At 42.5% G+C, this 27,569-nt stretch overlaps 1 protein-coding gene across 3 annotated transcripts in view; it reads right to left on the bottom strand.

Annotated features, from left to right (window-relative positions):
* LRRC8B (leucine rich repeat containing 8 VRAC subunit B) overlaps positions 1-27,524 on the bottom strand; it is a 38,128-nt gene extending 10,604 nt beyond the window's left edge. Inside the window, exon 1 of one of the 3 annotated variants that reach the window (XM_085068009.1) lies at positions 27,389-27,524. The gene's annotated coding sequence lies outside the window, so the exon portion shown is untranslated. Of the gene's footprint in view, positions 1-5,774; positions 6,041-6,865; positions 6,981-27,388 lie in introns of those variants that run through there. The other 2 variants (XM_085068008.1, XM_085068010.1) reach the window with 2 other exon arrangements.
* Positions 27,525-27,569: the final 45 nt, after the last annotated feature.

Raw genomic sequence — 27,569 nt, 5'->3', positions numbered from 1 at the left:
ATCTTTTATCTGTGGCACACTGCCCCTTTTGTAGCTCTCCCAGAAACCATTTTACACAACACTACACCAAATCTTTTATCCCAGTACTTACATAGCTAACACATACACCTTCCAACTGCATGAAATAAGATTTTCAAGCTTGCTTATTATACCTTTTTATTCTTGTAACCATGTTTTTGAGTCTTTCTCATGCTGGGAAATATTACTACATAACCATTAGACAATGGTATCAGCAGTGTCCCTCCAGCATTTTAAATGAGCATCAATGGTATCTATTTTATTTTGCATACCAAGATAAGTATTACAATAGAAAATTAATTTTTATCCCTTTAGTTTCCATAAGTCAGAGAGATACTATGTCAATTCATTGTGCTGCCATGCTCAGGATATCAGAAAGCAAAGCAGACAGAACACTAGAGAATATTCACAACTTAAATGCTACAAGGTTTTTTCTACAAGCAGATTCTTTAATTATAGCATAGTTTATTATCTTCAGTCTTCAAGAGCAGTAACAGTACAAAGGAGCCAGCAGCATAAAACAGAATTATTTAACAAGAGACCCTCTTTCCTTGGGAAAAGGCAAGGAATTGCTCACACACCCCTTTCCATCTTCAGTGTCCTTCTCAATAAAATCATAAATGGCCAAAGACATTTTAAATAGCCAAGACAACTTTTGTAACCTCACTGAAAACAAGTCTGAAATAAGAGAATATTCTCAGAAGGAGGAGCTTTGGAACATGTCCACAAAACAGCTCTGAATTAATTTCTCAAGCATCATCAAGAGTGCTGCTGTCACAGCAGAATAAAGTACACTGACTACAAATCCTACTTAAGAAGTCAGGTAAGCATTTGGGTCAATATTGTCATTCACAAGATATCATGCTGCTACAACTAGGCTACAAACATCATTTGTTACATGGTAATGTAATACCATATGTACTCAGGTATTAGCTAAAGCATGTTCATATAATTATTTGCTACTTCTAAATAAAGGAATAAGGAATTCCACCACACTACATTTAGACAAAGATGGAAGGTGCTAACACTCTTCATACGACAGAAAATCCTGGCAATTTTGTAGAGAGCAGAATACTGAAATCCAGTGGTTTTAGTCATTCAGAACCTCCATTTTACATGAATTTCCTAGCTCAAACATTGGTTTCCAATACAATACCCATACCTAACCTAGTTAGTAATTTACTTCTGACAGCTGAATCGCTCCATGCCAGTAATTTTATTCTTTCTAATTCAAACTTCTCAACTGTAAAATCATGGTAATGTTTCCACTATTCTCTAAAACTTATTTAAATTATGAATATTATACAGTAATAATTTCTTACTAGGTAATCAGAGAGGCTATTCTGAATTGTACTAAGCTTTTGCCAGCTTTTGAGAGCTGGAAGCACACATGCTATTCCTTTTCCTAACAGTGGTCAGACAGTTATCACCTTTGCCTGATCTCAGAAACATTAATTTGTATTTGTAGTCCTAATTCTACCTAGAATCACTGTTATGTTTCTAAAATAGGAACAGTTATCTAGTACAATTACTTAAAATTTCAACATTCAGCCAAAAAAAAGATATTGATACTTTTTCAACATTTATAGATAGCTAAGACCAAGCAGCATTCTCTCAGGACAGCAGATGTTGAAAACAGAAACAGCAACTGAGGTCACAAAATATATATACCAAATGTATTCTGTCTCTGCAAGATAATTATTACCATGTAAAAATATAGCTACAAGATTTAAGAATAGTCAAAAAATAGTGTTTTGGTTTTAAGTTTTCCTGATGCTGTGTAAGAATAATGAAGAACTTTCTAGAAGAGAATATTATTACTTCCACAGGCAAGAACTTAATTGCATCTAGGAAAATATAATTATCAGGGCAGCAATACAGAAACACATCTGATTTCACTCTATTAGCTCTGACATTGGAAAGCTGATTCGGATTTTCAGTAGTGGCTTATATGTCCTCTCAGAAGCAGCAGGTTTTCATCTTGTTTAACAGGAAAGACAGTTACTCTTGAAAGCCAGCCTGGCAAGCTGAAACACTTGATTCTAGATGTTTGGTCTAAACAGCAAAAATAGAATAATGAGAACAGATACATTTCCAATTGATATCTGATGTAAACTAAGGTGCTCTTTTTGTATGTCAGCTATCCTGAAACCCATCTTAGTATCTTTTTAAAGAATCTCCCCACCTCAAAGTAAGAAAAGGAGAACCTTGAGACTCTGGCATCAAATACAAGCCTGCTTGAAATGGAAATTGAATAGGCTTTAGCACTCGCCCAGCAGTGTGCAATCTGGCTGCACAACCACCTCAACCTCTTAAGGATCTTCCTATTCATATTACTCTACATTATATGTATGTACTAATTGGACAAAGCAACCAGCTACATCACCTTTTCTCTTAATAAAATGAAAGGACTTAAAGAGAAATTTCACCTTGTATATACTGTGTGATAGTGTATGTACAAATCACACACCTAAACACAGCTCTGCAGTTCAGAGCTGCTCATATGCATGGGATCAAGAGAGTTGAAAGCCGTGTTGTGCTTATCAGAAGCATCTCCTAGGACAATGCTAAGTTTCAGAACCACAAGCAAGTAATCAGACTTGAATTCTGCAGTAAATCCACAGTAATCCTGCTTTGTTTCCTGAACAAACACAGAGTTAGTTTAGGACCCATGTTCACGCGTTGTACTTCCATCAAACCCAAGTGTGCTGTGCAAGTCTCCTACTGAGCAAAATCTCCTTTTTTGAGTAGGCTGTCTGAAGAGACCCAACAGCTGGTAAGGTTTTTCAGATAGCAGTATTATCAGAAACACACTTTGGTATGAAGCCAAGTTTAAGAACTTCAAAAACAAGAGTCAAGGTTTTATCATCAGCTAAATCAATTAAGAATTTTAAAGTAAAAAATCTCTAGCCCCATATTTGTAAGAAACTGAATAACAGTTTGAAACAAAGCAGACACTGCTTTTAACTCTTGTTCAGTAAAGCACTTGAGTATTGACATATCCCATCTCATATCAATTAAGCAATAATGTGGTGCTTTCCTGACTTTGTAGTCAGTGTCACTGCAAAGTTAGTATTTAAACAATGTTAGTGTTTAATAAAAAGTGTTTACTTGGAAAAGAGTTTTCCTGTACCACAGAGGCACTGGAAAAGTAATATTCAGTTTCACACTTGCATTGGCATGGGTTGGAAATTGGAGTTTATCTTGTAAATAATTTAAACACAGCCTAGAAACAGACAGTTTTTAGTTAAAAATTTTCAAATTCCCTCCCTTCTTCAATTATTTTGGATTATGCAACAAATATATATCAAGATTTTGCTTTCATTCAGATGCAAAGATTAGTTCAAAGGACAAATACTTTGCACTAAAATCACAGTGCACAATTATTAAATTCCAGCTCAGTAGATCCTCATATTTGGATGCAGATGATTTATTTAGCTACCAGAAAATAGCTAAATAAATATTTCACAACCTGAACTACTCACAGAATACTGATATTTTCCCCAGGAAACCTAGGCAGTAATGTCTGGGAAATAAGGGGTTACATTTTCTGGGGTTTGAAGTAAGAGCTCTAAAAATCAATGTCACTTTAATTAAGCCTGAGTAAACTACATGACCACAGTTTTGTAGCTGTTGTGCCACAGGACTGAAACTCTGCTAACTAAAATCACAATTCAAACTATTACCTCACAAAGAAACAAAGAGTTTGTAACAATGTCTAAAGTCTACTAACAATTAGTAGCAACCAGATTGTGTTACTACCATATTCTTATTGGTCTCACTGGACCCTTTACCAGCATTTTTAATCACTTCAGTTTCTCACAGTCAACTAAATTCTCAATTTCAGTATAAGAAATTGCATTCCAGTTTACAGCATCCAAACACACTTAGAAGCTGAGCCCTTATGGTGGAAATGCTGTCACATAATTTACTTCAGTGTGTATAAATACATTATTTTGAAACAGGACAGCACCAATGAGAATTAAATTGAAAACAGTCCATTAAAAGTTCTCCACAATTCACTTCTGATTGTTGAAAGACCCTATAATCCTCTTCAGTGTACATCAGCAGAGGGTGTGTCAGCACTGTACCTCACTGCATTTGTAACAGCTTTACTGAGAGCTGTATCAGTTGCCTTTCTTCCAAGGTACTACTCCACTACAAACCACAGCCTTCTCACATCAGTAAGTTTAAATCAAATAGCTGGGGAAAGTATTTGTATTATGACACTTTAGCTCAATATTGAATTACAATTTGATTTCAACTAGCTAAAAATTAAATACAGAACTCATTTGTATCACAGTAACAACTCTTGGGGAAAATAATCCCCAAACCCAAGCATAAGTAGAATAAACTGAATCCAACTCATCAAGTTTGGTAAAACTCTAATAGGAATTATATAACCTATGCCACTTAAACATTAAAAAGACAGCACATGTAAATATTAAAATATTAATTCCACTTTACATTCCTCGCCCTTCTACACAGCTGCCTGTGATATCTGAATCAAATGGCTTCATAACCACAGCACAGACTGCTAAATTGTCTTTAAAAAGAGTAACTGCACGAACAACTGGCAGAAAACCACTATTTGCAAGACAACAGCTGAACAGCTGTTATAAGGATGCCTAAGGATAGATACAGCCCACAGGTTAGCGCTTGGAATACAGACAGCAGTGTGAAATGTTTAGATAGGCAGCACAGAGACCCATATAAACCACACCTTATCCCCTTAGTCACATGAAACATCCGTTTCTAATCCTAGCTGAGCAAAGCTTTATGGTTTTAGCAGTAGGTATTGTAAGCTGAACTAGTAGTATTAGTGCTCCAGTCTCTTTTGCTACCTGTAGCTCAACAGGCAGAGCAGGCACAGCAGCAGCTAAAGCAAGACAAGATTTCTGCCTCCACCTCCCTTCAGAAACCCCTTAGAAAAATATTTGTTTGACAGTGACATACTGCTCTACAAGGTTCATTTTACATTGCTGAAATACTGATGGATGTTTCTTTAGCACTGTTGGTCCCTCTCTAAAATTATTCAACATGCTTTCATTAACTTCAAACAACAGCTGTATTGGTAACTTGCAACAAACAAAAGGCAATTTTCTTTTTCTCCCTTTCAAAATCCTGTTTTCCTGAAAGGGAAACAAATATAAGTCAGAACAACAATTCCCTTCTCTCAAAAGTATAGGGTAACAAGCAAGTTAATATTGCAAATTTTCTCTAAGTTACATGAATCCTGCTGAAGTTAAATGCCAATTGCATTATGTGAATGCAAAATTCAGTAGAGTGTAAAACTCTGATAAACATTTTGTTATCTGGCTATAACAGAATGCTTTAAACATTCAAGAAGACCCTTAAAAAAAAAAAACCAACCACACAAAACCCTGTATCACATACTAACAACAGCTAATACAATCCCTTTCCTTTCCGCTCTCATTTCATTTCATGTTCTTTGCTCTGCTCAGGGCCACAGATACTGAAGAAAAGTTACCTACGATAACTCTTCTATTCCCCACACAGTCAGCTGAGCTACACAGAGTGAAGAGAACACATACTATAGATAGACAATACTTAAGAAATTCTACAAGTACTGTAAGATTTCACTACTTAACCCTCATGGGCTTCGCCTTCACCATTCTCTTGAAAGTTTAAGTTAAACAAGACAGATTAATAAGGCCTGATCTGTTTGTTGACCTCCCTGCTAGGAAGGTACATAAGGAAAAATTCCAAGACACGTCAAACAACTGATGCCTTACCCTCTCCTTTCAGCAAGCAGACAGAGAAAGCTGGCAGTCAGCAGCACATATAGCTTAAATACTTGAAACTGTAAGTGACCACGTGGCTTCTAGCTTCTTCCAGGACTATCTCACAGGTATAGTTTTAAATGACCACACTAGAGGCCAATTCAAATATGGTTTACTTTATCAGCCTAATTAATTATGTTCTTAATACAAAATCAAGCTTTAGGGAAGTCCACATTAATCAATCCTACAGAACTTGTCAACTGCAGTATTTACTACGGACAAATTCTGATCCAAAGTCAGGAAGCTGCCTCAGTTTCACCACTGAGCAGACGGGTACAAAGTCAGCTTGACGCCACTCGAGCAACTCAGCCACGGCACAACGAGAGGCCTGCCACGCAAGGGGCTGCTACAAGATCACTGACTTGCTAGAATGAGAAACGCATTAGCCAGACAGGAGAGAGAAAGACAACAGATAGGACAGTTTATGTTCGACACGCAGAACTGTCAGGCCTCAACTCTGAGTTTAACTCTTCTCTCCGTCCCGGAGAGGCGGGGACGTGGCGCCCGCCTGCCCCTTGCTCGAGGGCAGGTGTCGCCTCCACGCCCGGGGCCGAAGGGTGGCAGCTGCCCCCCGCCAGGCGAGCCCGGGGCGGAGGAAAGCGGCCCCAGGCGACCTGTAGCGCCCGGGTCACCCGAGGACACGCGCGGATATCGGTTACGCAAACCGCAGAGCGGTTTTGCCGAGCCCCACCCGCGTACCCCGGGGCGGCCACAGACCCCGCTCGGCACCCCGCGCCCGGTCCCTGCCGGCCCGGCCCGCCGCGGGGCCACGGCAGGTGAGCGGCCCCATGCCGGGCGCCGCCGAAGGAAAGGGCGGACGCCGCGCAAGCTCACCGAGCCGCCGGACGAGCGGCACCGGGCACCTCGCGGGACGGCAGCGCCCTCCCGCTCCGCCGGCGGAGGGGCAACCCCGGGAAAAGCGGGGACGGCGAGAGCCGCCCGCAGGAAAGCCCCGCTCCGAGCCGCTCCCTCTCCTTCCGCCCGCGCCTCCCTCGCAGCCGGGGCCGCGGGGCACCTGTCAGCGGCAGCCGCCCCTCCCTTACCTGCCGCCACCGCCCCCCGGCCCGCCCGCGCAGCGGCGCTGGGTCCGCGCGCTCCGTCCGCGCGGCAGCCGGCGGCGCAGCGCGAGGCACCGGCTCCAACCGGCGCGTCTGGGGCGGGCCCGCCCGCCGCCGGTGTCACGTTACCGCCCGCGCAGCCAATGGGGCGCGGCCGGCGGCGCCGCTGACGGGCCGGGGGCGGGGGAGTGCGGCGGACAAAAGCGCCGCGCCCGGCCCTAGCCCGGCCCTGCCGCTCACCTGCGGAGCTCTCTGACCGCCCCTCCCGGCAGCGCGGGTAGCTACCGACACCGTGCCCGTCCGCCTCACGGACCCTCGGTGCGGCGCCGCGGCCGTGCCGGCCCGCAGGCAGCAACCCCCGCCCCGCTCGGTGCCGGCACTTAAATAACCCGAGCCGTTGGAGGAGGTGGAGGAAGTGAGAAAGGCTTTATCGCCGGCCGTTATAAAATAAAAATAGGGAAGGTGACACTTGCGAAAGGCAATTCAATCCCACCAGAGGCTTCGGCTGGGTGGAGGTGTAGGTCCCGGAGCGGCCCCGAGCCCGCTGGGGCGAGCGGAAGGAGCGGTACCGGGGATGCTGCGGAGCTGCGGCACCGGGCGGTACATTGCCAATGAGCTCCCACCCCGCTGCGGCCCGGCCGCCGCACCGCCGCTGCGAGTGTCCTGCAGCACCGCGGCTCCCGTTCCGGGGCCAGGAGCACCCGACACCCTTGCTGACGGGAACAGCCAAAAGTCTGTGCGGCAGAACTCTTCTATGGCTCTTCAGTTCCACTGAAAACCCGATAGCGATATAATAACGTTTACAAATACACGGAGTGTTTTAAAACAACTCAATCATACATTAATTTGACTTTCCTACTTCACCTCCTCTTTCTCCAGTGGACAGTGCGGCTCCGTCCCCCAGATGTCTGAAGTGGCCGGTTCTGCTGGGTAAACGCATGAAAGCCTGAAGGAAAATTTTGATTCCCACCTAGATTTCTGCAAAGAACTGGGACAAATGGGCTCTGTCTCCCTCCTCTTAGTCGTGCAAACAGCTCAATCTATTAAAGTAATTGTCCTGACATATTTTCATTATTAGTAATTCCACTGCAAGGACCTAACTACAGTCTAAACTCTACTTACAGTATAATTATACTCCTTACATTCACCCTGCTATGGCAATGTTTATTGTTTGCCCAGTCATTGCTGTCGTGGGAAAAGGGACTATTTTCAAAATATTGCTTTTCCTCCATAAAACACAAAAATCCTTTTCTTCACAGTTGTATAAAACTGCCTTCATTTTAAACAGTGCAGACACTAAATGTTGCAAAAGTTAACAATTTTCAAATTGTATTCACCACACATTTAGCAATTAGTATTAGTTTCAACTTAAAAGAGAGATTAAAATCTAACATACTTTTGTGGAAGCACAAGCATTGCACTGGATCCAAAAGTGAAACTGATTAAAACAAAAGGGAATGTCACTTTTAAATTCAAACGCGAAGAAATACCAATGCAAAAGTGTGTTGGAAAAAAAAAAAAAAAAAGAAGACCGTTTGCGTTCCTAGTTTGCAGACGCCGCCCTGGTAGCCTAGTAGAGAATGTATTTGTTTTAGGCTGATAGTTTCTACTTAGGGTGATGTACGTTGATAGTAATCTAACCTCAGAGAAGCCACTATTGTCACCACAAGGATGTCAACATCGTGGCATTGTCTACAGTTACCGCTCCAAGAGTCGTTGGTGAGGTTTGGTAAACAGCAGAGAGCAGGCCAGCCTCTTCCCTGGAGACCAATTCCCTTTTGTCTCATGAACTGCAGCCTCCTTAGCTGGCTGTATCGTCGAGACAAATTTTCTGCTCTATTAGGGTTTCCCTGAGGAATTATTTAATGCATTTTACTGGGACTATTTCCCCTGTCTGTGAACAAAATAAATAAAAGTACATCTCACTTTATAATCTTGCTTTCTACTAGCTCAGAAATGAAAAGTCTGTCTACAGGATCTGCCACGTTTTCTTTTTGTCAGCAATATGCTAGGAAGACAAATTAATGTTTGACTAAGTTATAAAACCAAGAACTATTTGTGCTAAAAATCAAAGTACTGAATTAAGTGAGAACACGGAAGCTAAGGTTCATAAGGATCGTGATCGCTTGAGCAGAAGATTGCAACACAATTATCTAGGTTCAGTTCTTTACTCTGCTACTGAGTAGCTCCTGGGGCAGTGCAAAGGGGGGGACTCAACCTGTCAGTCACACCCCAGCAACCTCCGAGCAATGGTACCTGAGCGAAGGAAATATTTTGCTGACTTCTGACTCAAAACCAACACTGTTTTAGCAGTGCAGCTCCTGACTCTATACCTAGCAGATCAAACTAATCTTTAAAGTTAGCTTAGTGACAATTATTTCAGGATTAATTTCTTCCAGTCTTTTTCAAGCAACATTATCTGGAAAACGTTCCTCAAGCTCCAACACCCTTTCTATCTGTTTGTGACAGCCATTTATAAGATACTGAAAAACAACAGCTTGACAATACAGTGAAAGCTGAGCTTCATTTCACACATCATGCCATCCCCTGATCTTTTTTAACTTGATATTTAGATGTCACAAACACAACTTTGAATATATATATATATAAACAACTATTTCAAATTTTATGCTCAGTGTGACTTTTGGGTACCCAGAGCATCTGCTTCAACCCCTTCACTTGTACAAGTTTGGGAAATCTCATGCAGTAAGAAAGGGAAAGTTATACAGCAAAATGCTATATACTTAAAAGGATAATACAGTCAAAATTTCAGTTTAAAATATTTTCTATTGGAAATTCTTTTTAATATCAGAGTGATGATATTACACTTGTCTTTTAACACTCTAGCAGTGCTTGGAGTTGTGGGAGCAGCAGCATCTTGATCAGCAATCATGCTGGCAGCAGTATCTGAAGCTGAACCAGTTCTGTAAATAAACCACCCTATGACAACTTGTCTTGTGATCACCAAGTGTGATCACTCAAGATCCTGTCTTTTGATATGAAAGGCTACAGCTTCATAGTTAGGTGAAGCATGAACAAGCAGATCACAACTCTTTAACCCCTAAAATTTCATACTACTATTTCTTCTCCTAAAGAGAATAAAAAACCATGTAAGACTCATAATTATCCATATAATTGAAATTCAGTCCCTGGCACACGCTGATTATTATCTCACTTGCTCTCTCTGGCATTTGCTAAAGCTTCTTTGTCTTCTACTGACAATTTGTAAATCACATGATCCATACGCTCCAGATCATTGATTTCCTGGTGCAATAACGTGGCTCTCAGTGACCGACAAAGGCTTTCCCTGCAGGGGCGGGTATTTTAGAACAACACTTCCCTCTGCTGGATCTGTGGGCAGTCACAGCTCTGCCTTCCTGCAGGGACCTGCACACAGCCTCTGCCTCTCGCTCCGACAAGACCCCTACTCCTCTCAGACTGGGTGGGACAGTACGAAACTAGCAAAGTTCTTACTCATTCATCGGATGAATAGGATAATCATAAAAGTTTAATCCAGGATCATTTGGACAGAAATATCAGTTTACTTTCCACTCAAGACAGGAGTATCTGAAAGCCATAAATAATGTGAAAATTGGGAGTCTCAATGTTTGGCACTTCATATTCACTCCAAAATCTTGACAGCTTTGTGCCAGATGAAATTAGAACAATATTTAAAAACACCTTTTGCCCAGATCAGCAGGCATTTATTTATAGAGTGTAAACATATAGGGCCTCACAGAAAAAAAAAAATTAAAGAAGAATTGCCTCCACCTCTTGTGACTCTAATGAAAACTATGATGCTATAGTGAATTTTAAATGAGTGCTACACATCCTACCTGGCTATCTGTTCCAATCTGCTAGCAACAACCAGAGTATGGCATTTTACAGGGGGATGGATGGAAACTACAATATTCAGATACAGCTGTCTTGCCTTCAAATCATACAGTGTTTGGAATATTGTCCTCCGTTGAGAGTGAGTGTTAAGAGGAAGGGGAGAGAGAACTGCAGAGATACATGAATAAGACTGTGCTTAATTCTTGCCCTTCACAAGGACAGGAACTGGTCTCAGTGCAGTACTACACGTACTCCTAACTCATTTGTAAGAACACCACTGAAAAACATAATTAAGCATTTTGCTGAACAAAGATTCTGTTCACATACTCTGCTGAATGAAGGCTTTTGGTGGACTTCAAAACACAGGAAGAAGATGAATAAGCTGAAGATATAAGAATGGGAGTAGAAAATACAGATATAATTCTAAACCAATATTCCCCATCAGGAAAATTTAATTTGAAAAGGCAGGCAGAGAGACAGAGACTTTTTCTGTTTCACAGAAAAACTGTCAAAAGATTGGATTGAGGTGGTACTCAATGTTGAAAGGTAGAAGAGGTAAGAGTGCTGAAAGCCATACTGAGGTTAAATGGAATGAACCACCACTAGAAAACAGGAAACAGCAAGGTGGTTCTTGATCTGCACTCAAAGCATAGCCTCTGCTAAGCACACAGAAGGTCTAGTTAGAAAATATCATATGAGAAATATTTTGCATGAAAGACAAAAGGTATTCAAATAGTTTGCAGAGGAAAAAAAAGGCTTAAGTAAAGTAACCAGAATGTCAGGATTAAGGAGACATCCTGAGTAACAACAACAGGGAAAGGAAATAAAACCCAAAACCCAACAGCATAAGGTAGCATAAGCAATGCTTTTCTGAGCAGGATGTTTTCAACTCCTTGCCTTGTTTTTTAATGTTGAAGAATAGGATTCTCTGTGTCATGTATTGCATTCTTGCCTCCTGGTGATCCTCGCATCTTGTTGATTAATTGTAAAGCCTCTGAGACTTTCCAAGAAACTTCTAAGGTGGACTCCAAGTAGGCAGCATGAGTATTTGTCTTCCAAGACCTTTCAACACAAAAGAAATGTTTGTTGGCTCTAGTAGCCCTACAGGCATTTTCAGCTCACAGTTGACACTTAATATTGCATTACTAATAATTGCTGTGTGTCTGCTAGAACGCCACTAACAAATAATAATAAAAAAATAATTAGTGCTTTGGGATTCTAATACCATTCACTCCTATTGTTCACAGAAGCTTTGACTCCACCATACAATTCTAGTATTGCAAGTACAAGTAATAAAAAAGCAATTAAGAATCCAGCACTTGAAACAGTACATCACATAATTTTCTGCAGAAAACACAGGAAATACACTTCAGTGTATTCTTATGCAGATCCTGGTTTGTCTCAACTGTCCTAGGCCTTTCTTTCACTCATACTATCTAACATTCTACATTTCACTCACCTTGCAGAGGGGTGAAAGAATTTTACACCTAGTAAATATTTTATTAATGCCAGCTTCTGTTTGCTCAGCACTCTTGCAAAGCCTTCAATTTCTTGAATTCAGCACTTGTCTGAGGACAACTTTATGTTTGCTAGAAATCAGGAGTCCTCCAGTAGGGAATTCCTTATTTTGTTGTTTTATGTCATCAGTGCTGCTTTTATGTCTCTTGAGCCTCAGACATGCAGCCCTGATTTCAACCAGGACAGCCCAAGAGGATCACTCCCTTCAAATTTTCTCCTGTTGCTGATTATAATCCCCAGCTAATTTTTCACCAGAAGGTGCTGCCCCCTCAGAACTGCAGCCTGGTTTATGTGTGATGTTGATCTCCTCTTTGAGGCTACCCAAACTAACCAGTTTAACACTTTTGGTTAAAGGGTTTCTCTCTGCATCATTTTGAAACACACAAATTGGGATCAACCAGTATAAGCTCTTTCCCATTTAACTTGCCCTTATGTCCTAGGTTGCAATATAGATGTAGTTAAGTATTCTATTACCACCAGTTGTGGGCCGTTAGCTGCTATCACCTGCTAATGACCCACTCCGGATGACAGGCAATGGGCCATCAGGGACCCACCGTGTGACTCATGGACTTATCTCATCCCATTGTGAGATGCTCTGCCCAGGAGGGAGGAACCAGGTGTTCCCACCTGGATATAACCTGGCCTTGGAACTGCCTGAGCTAGCCCTGTCTACTGGGTTCCCAGAGGACCAGAGCTACTACGGGACCTTCAGCTGGAGACTAGACCTTCACAGGATCACCGCTTCAACTGGACTACTTCAGTTGGACTGCTACCACCACCCTAACAGGGTGTTAGGTTGTATCTGACTTTGTCAGTGCTTTTCCTTGTATTATTTCACTTATTTTTAATTTCAATCTTGACTTGTGATCTCCCACTGGTTTGTTTTCAAACCAATACATATTTTGGCGCCCAATGTGGGGCTCGACCTGGGGAAACTCAGAAATCCTATCACCACGATGCTCAGCTTATCTACATGGGTGCTTTATCTCGCTCTCTATATCTTTCCTCAAATGGGAAACTATCTGCCCGTCGTATTGCTCTTGTTACGATCAGGGCATGGCATGAAAATTGCTCTATTGGTTTATTATGCCTATTGCATAGTAACCTGTGAGGCGATGAACACCATTCGGTATATTTACTCAACTTTGTCTGCCTGGCCTAACCTGAGCTGCTCCATCTGGGACCTCCTCAGCAATCGCACCCACCCTCTGGGGCTAGGAGGAGAGAGCGGTTTCTTCCAGCATTTCAGGCCAGGCACAGCCATCTTTGACAATATTGAGTTCTCTCTGGATGCTAAGGATGGCATAATCTTCCTGTTAGTTCTGTTTTCTTTCTTCTCTGCGACCAGCACAGTGTACCTCATGCTGAGAAACAGAACAATACTTGGTATTGTACAGCGTCTTCTCGAAGAGGAGGAGAAAAGAAACAAGTCAGCAGGCAAGAGGAAAAGAACCAAAGGAGCAGTCAATGTCTCAACACAGACCATTGCCGAATCAGAACAGCCAAAGCCAGTAGCGGTTGCCCCCGTCCAGAAAAAGAAATCCAAGAGCAAGTCAGTCCGCACAGCGACTGATGAGGATGCGGCAGGACCATCTCACCAAGCAGAAGAGACAGAGCCAGAGATCATCATTCGCTCTCTATCCCTGGGGGAGCTGCGTGACCTACGGAGGGAATTCACCCGGCAGGCGAATGAGTCCATCTTGACCTGGCTGCTCCGTATCTGGGACGCCGCAGCTAATGACACTATTCTGGATGGAAGTGAGCCAGACAACTGGGATCCCTGTCTCAGGATGTGGTCATTGACCAAGGGATTGGGAAAACCCAGGAAACTCTCAGCCTCTGGCGGCAATTGCTGCTGAGTGTACGGGACAGATACCTGTGCAAAGAAGACCTCCAGATGCACCAAAGGAAATGGAACACAATAGAACAAGGTATCCGATGCCTGAGGGAATTGGCCGTGCTAGAGATCATTTTCTCAGACAACGAGAGATTCCCCAAGAGCCCAGATAATGTCCGGTGCACTTCATAAATGTGGCTAAGATTCGCGCGGCTCGGACCGGAGATATACTCTCGTTACCTGGCAACATTGCAGTGGAGGGAAGGCGAAGACCAGGTGGGCGAGTTAGCAAACAAACTGAGAATTTATGAGGACACTGTCACCGCCCCACTACGCACCCAGGTCTCATCGGTAGAAACAAACCTGGCCGAGCAAGTCCAGAGATTGATTGAAGAGAGCCATCAGAAACTAAGGAAAGAGCTCACAGAAAGATTTTTCCATGCCACACCAAAACCAACCCGAGTCTCTGCCATCAGGAGCAGACGTACTCCAGTCAGGGAAAGAAAACAAACTCCACGTCGTGACCTCTGGTTTTTCCTTCAAGAGCATGGGGAAGACATGAGGAAGTGGGATAGGAAACCCACCTCCACCTTAGCAGCCCGGGTACGTGAATTGAAAACAGAAACATCCACCTCAAGAAGCTCATCTAGGTATAACACTGCCCCAGTCTCTTGTGGACAGAACCCCCGACAGAATGGAAATGATAATATGACTGATCCTCTTGAAGGAACCTCAGGAACACATTTACAGAAGAACATCGTGCACCAAAAACAGGATTAGAGGAGCCCTGCCTCTAGCCAGGTAGAGGAAAGGGATAATCGGATCTATTGGACTGTGTGGATCCGATGGCCTGGCACGGCTGACCCACAAAGATACACGGCTTTGGTTGACACCGGCGCTCAGTGCACCCTGATGCCATCCAGGTATGTGGGGACCGAATCCATTTCTATTTCTGGGGTGACAGGAGGATCCCAGCAGCTGACTGTACTGGAAGCTGAAGTGAGTTGAACTGGGAATGAGTGGCAGAAACACCCCATTGTGACTGGTCCAGACGCCCCATGCATCCTCGGCATAGATTATCTCAGGAGTGGATATTTCAAGGACCCAAAGGGACATCGCTGGGCTTTTGGGATAGCAGCCGTAGAGACAGAAGACATAAGACAACTGAATAGCCTGCCTGGTCTCTCAGATAACCCGTCTGCTGTAGGACTACTGAGAATTGAAGAACAGCGGGTACCAATTTCTACAGCAACAGTGCATCGCCGGCAATACCGCACTGACAGAGACTCTGTGGCCCCCATCCATAAGATGATTCGGGAACTGGAGAGCCAAGGGGTGGTCAGCAAGGCTCACTCACCCTTTAACAGCCCTATATGGCCGGTGCGTAAGTCCAGTGAAGAATGGAGACTGACAGTGGATTACCGTGGCCTGAATGAAGTCACACCACCACTGAGTGCTGCTGTACCAGACATGTTGGAACTTCAGTACGAGCTGGAATCCAAGGCAGCAAAGTGGTATGCGACCATTGATATTGCCAATGCCTTTTTCTCCATTCCTCTGGCAGCAGAGTGCAGGCCTCAGTTTGCTTTCACCTGGAGAGGTGTGCAGTACACGTGGAACCGACTGCCCCAGGGGTGGAAGCACAGTCCTACCATCTGCCATGGACTGATCCAGGCTGCACTGGAAAAGGGTGAGGCTCCAGAACATCTGCAGTATATTGATGACATCATTGTGTGGGGGGACACAGCAACGGAAGTATTTGGGAAAGGAGAGAAAATCATCAGAATTCTCCTGGAAGCCGGTTTTGCCATCAAGAAGAGTAAAGTCAAGGGACTGTCAGAGACTGAAATAGTTCATGCCTCAAACATTGATATAAAGTTTTGCTCATTATAACAAAAAGTGTATAAAAAAGCTACAATCAAAGAAGCCTCCCTGAAGATACCTGACTGGGACTTTGGACTGAGTCAAACTGCTGAGATTAGATAAAGGGAAACCTATTGTTCAATCATCTCAAGCTGAGGGAAAGACATGCATACACAAAAGCCAAAGCCACCAGCTGTGCTGAGAATCATCCCTGGCTGAGTTTGGGGTGGGGGCAGAGCACAGCTCACAGAAGCTAGGTTTGCACAGACTGGTCCAGCTGTGGAACCCCCAACCCCACAGGCCACATCCATGGGACTTTCACGTAAGAGGCAGCTGAGGGGGAGTCACAATCCATCACAGACCCCCCAGAGTGCTAGGCCTGGCACCACAGGAGTACACGTGATGCAAGCAGAGTCTGCAGCTAGAGGCTGCCCCCTCCCCCGGGGGGACATGCCTGGACATAGCCCCTGGTCTGAGTGTATATTAACCCATGGCATTCTGTGCTTTTCGGGGGGACCACCACCACCGAGAAGACCGGCTGGAGAGGATCAACGCAACATCGTTGGGATCCACGGATGGTGATATTTTCTCTTTCCCTCTTTCTGTCCCCCCCACCTCTTTTCTTACTTCTCTTTTTCTCTCTTTTCTTCTCTCTCTCTCTCTTATTTTCTATCAAATAAAACTCATACTATTGATTGGCATATGGTCTCGTTTGTACCTTAATTCGGGCAGAGATATTTCCAAAGAACCTTAATAATTAGATCATAACATTTTATTGGCGTAGTCGGCAGGATAACATTCTCTAACCCGAAATGCCTTTCACAATACTATTGTCTTCTCTCATCAAATAATTTCACGTTCTTCCTTTTATACTATTTAATTATTAATTATTATAATAATTATACTTTATCATAATTAATTATACTATACTATGTTAGTATACTATATACTAACAAATATAAACACTACCTTTTTTTTTTAAAGGGTGGTAAGAGTTGTTATAACTCCATCCATAACAATTCTCTTATACCAACTTTCTTTGACGGGTTGTGCATATTCTAGTTTGTTTAAACACTTAGAAATTTGACTGCAATTTTCTCTGAGTACATTGTGAAAATTATAGTGTCATCTCTGGGGGCCAGAAGTTATAGTAAACTGATATGGGGGTTCTAGTTCCCTTTAGTGTCTTTTGTTGTGCGAGTCCAGAATTGGCAGGTTTCAGTCCTGAAGCCAATTCTGCTGCTTGTGTCTAGTGGGGAGGCCTTCCTGTCTGTAGTTTGTAGTAAAAGCCTCACCTTGGTGTTTTGTGCGGAGCTAGCGAAGCTCCTGTTCGTGGTGTTGTGCGGAGCCTAAAAACTCCTGTTTGGAGGGGACCCACGCCCCTACTTTGTGCGGAGTTGTGAAGCTCCTGTTCGTGGTGTTGTGCGGAGCCTAAAAACTCCTGTTTGGAGGGGACCCACGCCCCTACTTTGTGTTTTTTGTGTGTGTGTGTATTTTGTTGTAAAAAGCCAGAATTGACAGGTTTCACTCCTGAAGTCACTTCTGCAACTCTTGTCTTTTAGGGAACACCCCCCACCACCCTCCCCCCCCAGTCTGTGGTTTGTGTGGAAAACTAGAATTGGTTCTAACCCTGAAGCCCATTATAAAGCTGCTGCCTTGTAAAGATAGTATTGTCCCTGTACAAGCTTACGTATTTTTCATGCAACTTCCCCTGTTGGGAGGCTGTAGAAAAAGTTTAGGGGAAAATTCCTATCCCAAGCAACCAATAAAAAAATAATATTGTATTGTCTTTCTTTAGTTAATTTGTTACTTGCCTGTCTACCCTAGCTTAGACTTAGTGCAAGAAAAAGTGGAATAAACAGCAATTGGTTACTAAAAATATGCTTGGTTACTAAAAAGGTGATTAATTCTTCAAAATGTTTTAAACAATGGCATTGTTTGTCACTAAATTTAATAATGTCCAAAAAAAGTATTGCCGGGGAAGCTTGTTTCTTTTCTTTTCCAGGAATGTCAAACACTCTTGCATTGAAGATAAGGAAAACGAGTTTGAGAGCAGAGAATCTGCAAACAGCAAAATCATGCCTAAATGTGATGACCTTTTCTTCATGTAAACTCTGTCGCTTAGTGTTAGCAACAAGAAGTTTTGTTTCCTTCTAATAATTGGCCTGGTGGGCCACATTTTCACTTTTCTTTTATAAGAACCTACCAACACATGAAATGATGCTGCATGAGAGTCAGTGAAAATTTAAAATGTCACCACAATTGCTTGCATTGTCAGTTTATTAACATTTGTAATTTATTTGTGTTGTCATTGCAAGTAACTTGCTAGAAGATCAAATATTAGTTAAAATATTTTATATATTCTTATGTTTGATTTTTATCTAACTTATTTTGTCTTTTTACTGAAAAATAATGTGGCAAAAGTTGTTATAGATGCATAATTTGTCTCAACCAATTTAATCCTGAGAGTTGGTATAAGAATTTATACAAAATGCACTAATCATCTCGGTTCTGCCTTAGAAAAATTTAAAATTATTATAATTTGGCTAAATTTTTCAAATTTACTAAGTAGTGAATTAAAAAATCTTAACAAAACACAAACGTTATATGGAATGACGTAAATAAAATACAGAAAAGCCTTCTACCAGCTCTCAAACCAATGGCTGTTAAATCTCCTGCCATATATCCTAAGAGAGTATTTTAACTCTGCCTCAAAAATTCATGAGAAAAAACTAGTTAAAATAATACAACTGAATTTAAAAAGGAATCAATTTCATTTTTTAATTACACTGATTGTAAAGCTATAATTTCTAATTTGTTTCAAGGCTAAATTACAACAGTGCTATAATCTGAATCTTAAAAAACAGAGCATAGCCCTCATGTAAAGATAAGATTACTTAACAATAATTTTTATAAAATCTTTTGTATGTTAATTTTGTATCATAAAAGTAATTTTCATGATGTATAGAATTATCCAGCGAAAAAGAAATATTACCTATAAAATTCTACCAATTATATGTAAATGTAGTTGAGAAAGAAACATACATCCCTGCTAAATCCATCCACATTTATACCAAAACAAAAAAAAATGAAAACCAGCTGTATAATTCTATAACCAATTTCCAAACATATTAAGCTAACATCTAAGAGATACAATATAAAAATACCCCTCACACCCACCACCCATTTAAAAACACTAATTCCTGAAGTCGCGGGGTGGAGGTACTGACTAATGAAAATTAAATTGATGATTACAATTAAATTTATGCTTTGAACTATTATACCTATTAGTATAATTGCTCATGTTATTGCTTCTACTATTTCTATCTTTTCTCCCATTATCTTTTTTTTCCATCACCTCCGTGGACAACCCATAGACTAAAGAAGATTGCTAAAAAAGAGACATTTATTACAATGTTTGAGTCACGGGGTGGCTGTCAGAGACTGAAATAGTTCATGCCTCAAACATTGATATAAAGTTTTGCTCATTATAACAAAAAGTGTATAAAAAAGCTACAATCAAAGAAGCCTCCCTGAAGATACCTGACTGGGACTTTGGACTGAGTCAAACTGCTGAGATTAGATAAAGGGAAACCTATTGTTCAATCATCTCAAGCTGAGGGAAAGACATGCATACACAAAAGCCAAAGCCACCAGCTGTGCTGAGAATCATCCCTGGCTGAGTTTGGGGTGGGGGCAGAGCACAGCTCACAGAAGCTAGGTTTGCACAGACTGGTCCAGCTGTGGAACCCCCAACCCCACAGGCCACATCCATGGGACTTTCACGTAAGAGGCAGCTGAGGGGGAGTCACAATCCATCACAGACCCCCCAGAGTGCTAGGCCTGGCACCACAGGAGTACACGTGATGCAAGCAGAGTCTGCAGCTAGAGGCTGCCCCCTCCCCCGGGGGGACATGCCTGGACATAGCCCCTGGTCTGAGTGTATATTAACCCATGGCATTCTGTGCTTTTCGGGGGGACCACCACCACCGAGAAGACCGGCTGGAGAGGATCAACGCAACATCGTTGGGATCCACGGATGGTGATATTTTCTCTTTCCCTCTTTCTGTCCCCCCCACCTCTTTTCTTACTTCTCTTTTTCTCTCTTTTCTTCTCTCTCTCTCTCTTATTTTCTATCAAATAAAACTCATACTATTGATTGGCATATGGTCTCGTTTGTACCTTAATTCGGGCAGAGATATTTCCAAAGAACCTTAATAATTAGATCATAACAGGGACCTGCCCGAGAGATCCAGTTCCTGGGAGTAAAGTGGCAAGACGGACGGCGTCAGATTCCTTCTGAGGTCATCAATAAGATCATCGCGATGTCTCCACCAACAAACAAGAAGGAGACGCAAGCTTTCCTAGGCGCCATAGGTTTTTGGAGAATGCACATCCCTGAGTACAGCCAGATCGTGAGTCCTCTCTACCTCATAACCCGCAAGAAGAACGATTTCCACTGGGGCCCTGAACAGCAGCAAGCCTTCACCCAGATCAAACAGGAGATCGCTCATGCGGTAGCCCTGGGACCAGTCAGGACAGGACCAGAGGTAAAGAATGTGCTTTACTCTGCAGCCGGGAGCCATGGTCTGTCCTGGAGCCTTTGGCAGAAGGTGCCTGGCGAGACCCGAGGTCGACCACTGGGATTCTGGAGTCGAAGTTACAGAGGGTCTGAAGTCAACTACACTCCCACCGAGAAAGAAATCTTGGCAGCTTACGAAGGAGTCCAAGCCGCCTCAGAGGTGATCGGCACAGAAACACAACTTCTCCTTGCACCCCGACTGCCAGTGCTGGGGTGGATGTTCAAGGGAAGGGTTCCCTCTACTCACCATGCCACTGATGCCACGTGGAGCAAATGGATTGCCCTCATCACACAGTGCGCCCGTATTGGAAACCCAAATCGCCCTGGGATTCTGGAAATCATAACAAACTGGCCTGAAGGTGAGACTTTTAAATTATCTTCAGAAGATGCAGAGGAGCAAGTAGCACGTGCTGAGGAAGCACCCCCGTATAATGAACTGCCAGAGAGTGAAAGACGCTATGCCCTCTTCACCGATGGTTCCTGCCGAATTGTAGGCGCAGATCGGAAATGGAAAGCTGCAGTATGGAGCCCCACACGACAAGCTGTACCGGCTACTGAGGGACAAGGTGGATCGAGCCAGGTCGCGGAGCTTAAAGCCATCCAACTGGCTTTGGATATTGCCGAACGAGAGAAATGGCCAAGGCTTTATCTCTACACCGACTCTTGGATGGTAGCCAATGCACTGTGGGGATGGTTAGATCGCTGGAGAAAGGCTAACTGGCAGCGCAGAGGAAAACCCATCTGGGCCGCTGAGATTTGGCAGGACATCGCCGCCCGGGCAGAAAAGCTGACCGTGAAAGTTCGACACGTGGATGCACATGTACCTAAGAGTCGGGCTAATGAAGAGCATCGTAACAACGAGCAGGTGGACCGAGCTGCCAAGGTGGAAGTGTCACAGGTGGATCTGGACTGGCAGCACAAAGGAGAATTATTTCTAGCTCGTTGGGCCCATGATGCCTCTGGTCATCAAGGGAGAGATGCGACATACAGGTGGGCTCGTGACCGAGGGGTGGACTTGACCATGGACAACATCTCACAGGTCATCCACAGCTGTGAGACTTGTGCTGTAATAAAACAGGCCAAGCGGGTGAAGCCTCTGTGGTATGGTGGACGATGGTCAAAGTACAGGTATGGGGAAGTATGGCAAGTTGACTACATCACACTTCCCCAAACCCGCCAAGGAAAGCGCTACGTGTTGACCATGGTGGAAGCAACCACAGGATGGTTAGAGACCTACCCTGTGCCTCATGCTACTCCCCGGAACACCATCTTGGGTCTGGAAAAGCAAGTCCTGTGGAGACATGGTACCCCTGAGAGAATCGAGTCTGACAATGGAACCCATTTCAAGAATGGCCTCATAAGCACCTGGGCTAGAGAACACGGAATTGAATGGATATACCACATCCCCTATCATGCACCAGCTGCTGGGAAAGTTGAACGATGCAACGGAATACTTAAGACAACTTTGAAGGCACTTGGCGGGGGAACCTTCAAAAATTGGGAACTGAACTTAGCAAAGGCCACCTGGATGGTTAACACAAGGGGTTCTATCAATCGAGCCGGTCCTGCCGAGTCCGAACCTTTGCACACAGTGGATGGAGATAAAGTCCCTGTGGTACACGTAAGAGGTTTCTTAGGAAAGACTGTTTGGATTAGTCCCACCTCAGGCAAAGGCAAACCCATCTGTGGAGTGGTTTTTGCCCAAGGACCTGGTTATACTTGGTGGGTGATGAAGGCAGATGGGGAAACCCGTTGTGTACCACAAGGAGACCTTATCTTGAGTGAGAACTCTGTAGATGGTAATAGAATAAGGGGTGGATAATGTCCTAGGTTGCAATATAGATGTAGTTAAGTATTCTATTACCACCAGCTGTGGGCCGTTAGCTGCTATCACCTGCTAATGACCCACTCCGGATGACAGGCAATGGGCCATCCGTTAGCTGTTACCAGCTGCTAATGACCCACCCCGCATGACATGCAATGGGCCATCAGGGACCCACCGTGTGACTCATGGACTTACCATCCCATTGTGGGATGCTCTGCCCAGGAGGGAGGAACCAGGTGTTCCCACCTGGATATAACCTGGCCTTGGAACTGCCTGAGCTAGCCCTGTCTACTGGGTTCCCAGAGGACCAGAGCTACTACGGGACCTTCAGCTGGAGACTAGACCTTCACAGGATCACCGCTTCAACTGGACTACTTCAGTTGGACTGCTACCACCACCCTAACAGGGTGTTAGGTTGTATCTGACTTTGTCAGTGCTTTTCCTTGTATTATTTCACTTATTTTTAATTTCAATCTTGACTTGTGATCTCCCACTGGTTTGTTTTCAAACCAATACACCTTACAAAAAAATGGTATCTGCTCTGCACCTTGCAGACTTGGATCCTCAGAGAAGCTTTTAAATCAAAAGACCAAAGGCAAATTGTTTGTCTTACAGCACACATTCAATCTGGACTGTTTTATCATTCCCTTCAGTCTTCTTTCTGAATGTATATTTTGACGCTGAGCAGTAATTTATCTGAAAAAAATTATTCCAAATATCCCTTCAGAGAGTGTAAACATCAGTTCTTTACCATCTGTAGCCCCTGCCAGAAAAAATGTCACAGAATCACTTTCTGCTAATTTGAGAAGTGCGTAAGAAAAAATGTCTCTGCAACAACTCAAGCAGAATCTTGCTTTCTGTTTTCTAGAGAACATGGAAAAAATAAGACAAGAAGGTCTGTAATACCAAAGTATCTTTACCTCAATTCAAATACAAAGAAGGTACCTCTGGAATCTGTCAGAAAATACTTCGATTGTCAGAACCTTTGATTGTTAATGGCATGATTCTACGGGGGGAAAAACCTAATTTTGTCTACAAATCCTCAAAACATAAAAATATTTAATTTTATAAAGAAGTCAAAGATATATAGACACAATTTAGGATCAGCATTGGTAGTACAAAAATATCCAAATAAACTGATATTCATTTATTTATGGATACTGCTAAGAAACACTAGAGCTTTCCAACACCTGCTTCACTCTGCAGTTGCATTCAGTTTTTTTCCTCATACTTTCATTCAAAATGTATGAGGTCATTTAAAATTTGAGTCCTCTCAGCACCTTCTAAGATTAGATCTTTAGAGGCAATAAAGCAAGTATAATCGGAATTCCAGGATCACATTAATTGGCTATGATGCCTTTTTTAAAATAGTGCCAAGCATAGACAGTAACTACTATCTGATAAGCAAATTGTAACAGTGCAGCCTACCAGGAAAGAAAAGAAAAACTCATTATTTTTGAATGAGAATCAAAATAAACGCTTACAGCACAGCCTATTATGGGTAGTTCCTTGGCACATATTTGGAATGTTTAATCACAAAACAATGTAGTCAGACACGAGTCATACAGCTCACCCCATATGACTGAAAAGTCCTGTGCATTTGTTTAATATTCCATACTCTGAGTAATATAGGAAATTCTCACCGAAGTGTTTCCAGTTTCCTAGACTTCCATTATGCAATCCAGTGTTAGTCACACAGCGTGGGAGCAGATAGTCACATCCTCTGTCCCGATCCAGATGCTGGCAGGACTCAGCCTTTAGGAATAAAGTTAGGCTTGTGAGACTTTTGGGCTGTACCTCATCTGTATTATCAGGAATTCTATTTAACATGGAACACTAATTCCTCAGAACACCTCTTCAATAAGGATTTGCAAAAGACAAGATTCAGATTCTTCCTTGAGCAGGGCTTACAGCCACAACATGGCAGACTGTGAAGTGGCAGGACGGCCATGGGCTAGGGGTAAGGATGGTCCCTCCCACCCGGGAGATTCCAAATTATCCATTGCTGAGAGGTGTGTGGGTGTCCTGACTAACCTCTTGCACAGCTATGAGTACAGGACACTGAACTGCTGTACACACCAGCATGTCTTTCTGTGCTTTTGCTTGAAAAGCAGGACTTGAAAAACATAGCTGTGCAGTTCTGAGGCAGTAAAGAAATAGAGGAAGACACTAAGAAGAGGAATTGTGAGCAAAGAGATTCTCTCATCTGTCCAGTTGATTTTGTGATCAGAAAAATAGGCTTTTGTCCATTTCTTGTTCGTAAACAAGTCTATGACAAAGACTTGTATGTCCTATCAGTAATTAAATGTCTTTTCTTGTTGATAAAAAAAATCTTCAGGGTCTTACATTCATATTAAAAGGAAATTACAACACATACTTGCCTTTTGGAACTGCCACATATAAGGTTTTATTTTGATGACTTGTATAATATCACTTTGGGAAGTATTGGCTATATGCCAAGGGAAAGCTGATTTAAATTTTATGGTTTTCATCTCTATTTTGATTTGACCAAGATACAGGTTTATTAGAGTTTTATCTACTGCAGCTAGGGTAGACAATTTTGATGGACAAAAGAGAGCTGAAGTCAGCTGATTTTCTATGGACTATGTTAACAGTGTCGTCGGGCACCCAAAATCTGCCAAGTAATTTTCTCCTCTTCAATTGAACTGCCTCAGTAATCTGTTTTGAAGTGTAGAAACTCCTGACCACCACTCCTACTGAAAAAAAAGATGGAGCTGGATGATATGAAAAGAAATTGGCCTAAAAATGCACTAATTCTTACTTCTAATGAATGCGAATGTGTTAAGCTGCCATGGTAGACTTTTATAAAAAATTGAGGAGGCATTGCTCTGCAGTTATGAAATGAGTGAGATGCTTCTAAACTGAAATTCAGTATGAGATACTTGGGGTACTTAATAAAGGTCAGAAAAGTTCAATCTGTGTGCTGGAAAAGTTACTTTTCAAATATAGAAATAAATATTACTTATATGCATGAAAAACAAATCCGAAAAAGCAAATACCTTGCAACACCTAAATTTATTACTTTAGCTGAGCCCTCGGTTTCAGGACTGATTTAATTTTATAAAAACTGTTGAATGCTGCATTCATAAGATTAATTTAATTAATTTAATCATTACGGTCTGTGTTCCTCTTTTCCCTGCTGTGCCCGAACTTTTAAAATTCTGTTAAATTAGGGATCTTTGAAACAGATATTTTGGACACTGCTCAAAGTGTAGGAAGGCTGGACTGCTTACTCAGTTTCTCTAACACTGATGAGACAGGTCTCCTTCGAGACCTTCTGACAGGTATGCAAAGTGAGGATTTCCTGCTTAAAGCACAAAATACCATTACATTAAAAAAATTTGCAGTTTTGAGGGGAAGAATTTGAAAAATTGCTACTGCACATAGGTAGCAGCTACAATTTTCATAGTCATCCACTACTACAGCAGACTGACGGTTGCAAAAGTCGGACTTCTTATATGTCTTTCATATTACTTCAGTATAAATTTAGACCAAAAGTGTTACACCAGATGCTACAGAATTGTAACTAAAAGAACAGACACTACTGCCTTTGCCACATTAGTTAAACTGCAGTGGATCCTATTAACTCACATGATCAAAAGTTTCTGTTTCACCAACAGGAGTCACAGTGTTGCAAGAGAGGAAATGTCAGTGCCAGTTGGAGCAGACAAGATTCAAAACACCCTGTATTCTTGATTATCTCTGCTGATCTGGTAAACACTGAGCATCTCTTAGAGTGAGAACTCAAATAGCGCTTGCTTCATCTGAGGATGAATCAGGAGTACCTTACCAACATTGCTTCAGCTATCTGTACTACAGACCTAGAGTAGAAGGGTGGTGCAGAAGCCTGGAAACATCACACCACATTGGTTACCCCATGACATCTGCTTTGTACACAAGTCTGTGAAAAATACGTGCATCAATGGAACAAAAGGCCAATGGCAGGCTAAAGTTTCTTTTTTTCCACTTTTTGAAGCGCCTTATGACATGGCAGAGGTTGGGATTTGCTGCCCTCCAGTGCATTCTTGCAGAGGTCCTCTCTGCCAGAGGACTGCATTTTAAGACCATGAGAATTCTCAAGAAGCATGACCAAAAAGAAAAGGAATAAAGTATTCAATTCCTTGTGTCTCTTATTCAGGATCTAAAATAATTGCTGGGACTTGTTTCCTAATTTTTTTCTGGCTTTGTCAGAGTATTTCTACATTCAAGTACAGTGGTCTAGTTTGTTCTATGAAATTGGTTCTCTTCAATCAGCTTGTACTCTTTCATTTTCTATGAATATACACCATGATTATACACATAACACAATACATATGGTAATGATATGCAAGTAGTGTATCTACTCCATTTCATATCTGCATTCTGCCTGTAATCCTTGTCTTTGTGATTCTTACTGACACATCAGAGCTCTTTCTTGTATATGCATTAAAAAAAAAAGACTTGCTATAGAAAGTGTTTTCTCATTGGCTTGTACGGTTCTTTAAAAAATATTTATCTGGTTTTTTGACCATTTTTGAACATGAAATGCATTTGACACAATGTCATGCCAGGCCTTGTAAAATCTGCTTTCAGCTCTGCAGAATCACAATGGGACTCAGTATACAAAATGAATTGGTGTTGTATAGTCTCTTAATGATGTCAACAATTTGTACAATGACGTTGATATTGAGGCAAACCAGTTTTGTAAAGACTTATAAGAGGGGGGAATGTAGACTGCAAAGACATTTCAAATATATATACATGTTTCTAACTGAATAATCAAATTTAGTGGTGATGAGGGGCTGATTAAAGGGAACCTGTTCATTTACAAATTGACTAAGTCTCTCCTGATTGTGAAGGGGAACCTTAAAAATGCAGATTCTGTGAGTTTACGGAATACCTCAAGAAAGCCGGAAAATCTCACTCTTCTCCGGATAATTGTTTACGACATTGACACTTTATTCCCTCCAGAGAGGCCAAAGCTCAAAGAAGGTAACCAGTTAGCCCAGTTTACCCCAAGTTTTATGACACTTGGGAGGTGCTACGTACATGTGTGTGCAGCTCCATATCAAGATGCAGTCGAGCACGAAGAGATGAGAACAAAATATTAATTCAAATGTAACCAATCCACCACAGTTGTGTCTCGCGGGGTCATTTCTAAGCCCCGGTTCAGGCGCGCCGCCGCACCTCAGCATCCCCTCAGCCCACGGCGGGACAGCAGGGCCAGGCC

Source organism: Lichenostomus cassidix, chromosome 8, assembly GCF_008360975.1.
Source record: "Lichenostomus cassidix isolate B80296 chromosome 8, HeHo_3.0, whole genome shotgun sequence".
NCBI lineage: Eukaryota > Metazoa > Chordata > Aves > Passeriformes > Meliphagidae > Lichenostomus > Lichenostomus cassidix.
This window is presented reverse-complemented; position numbering and strand designations above follow the sequence as displayed.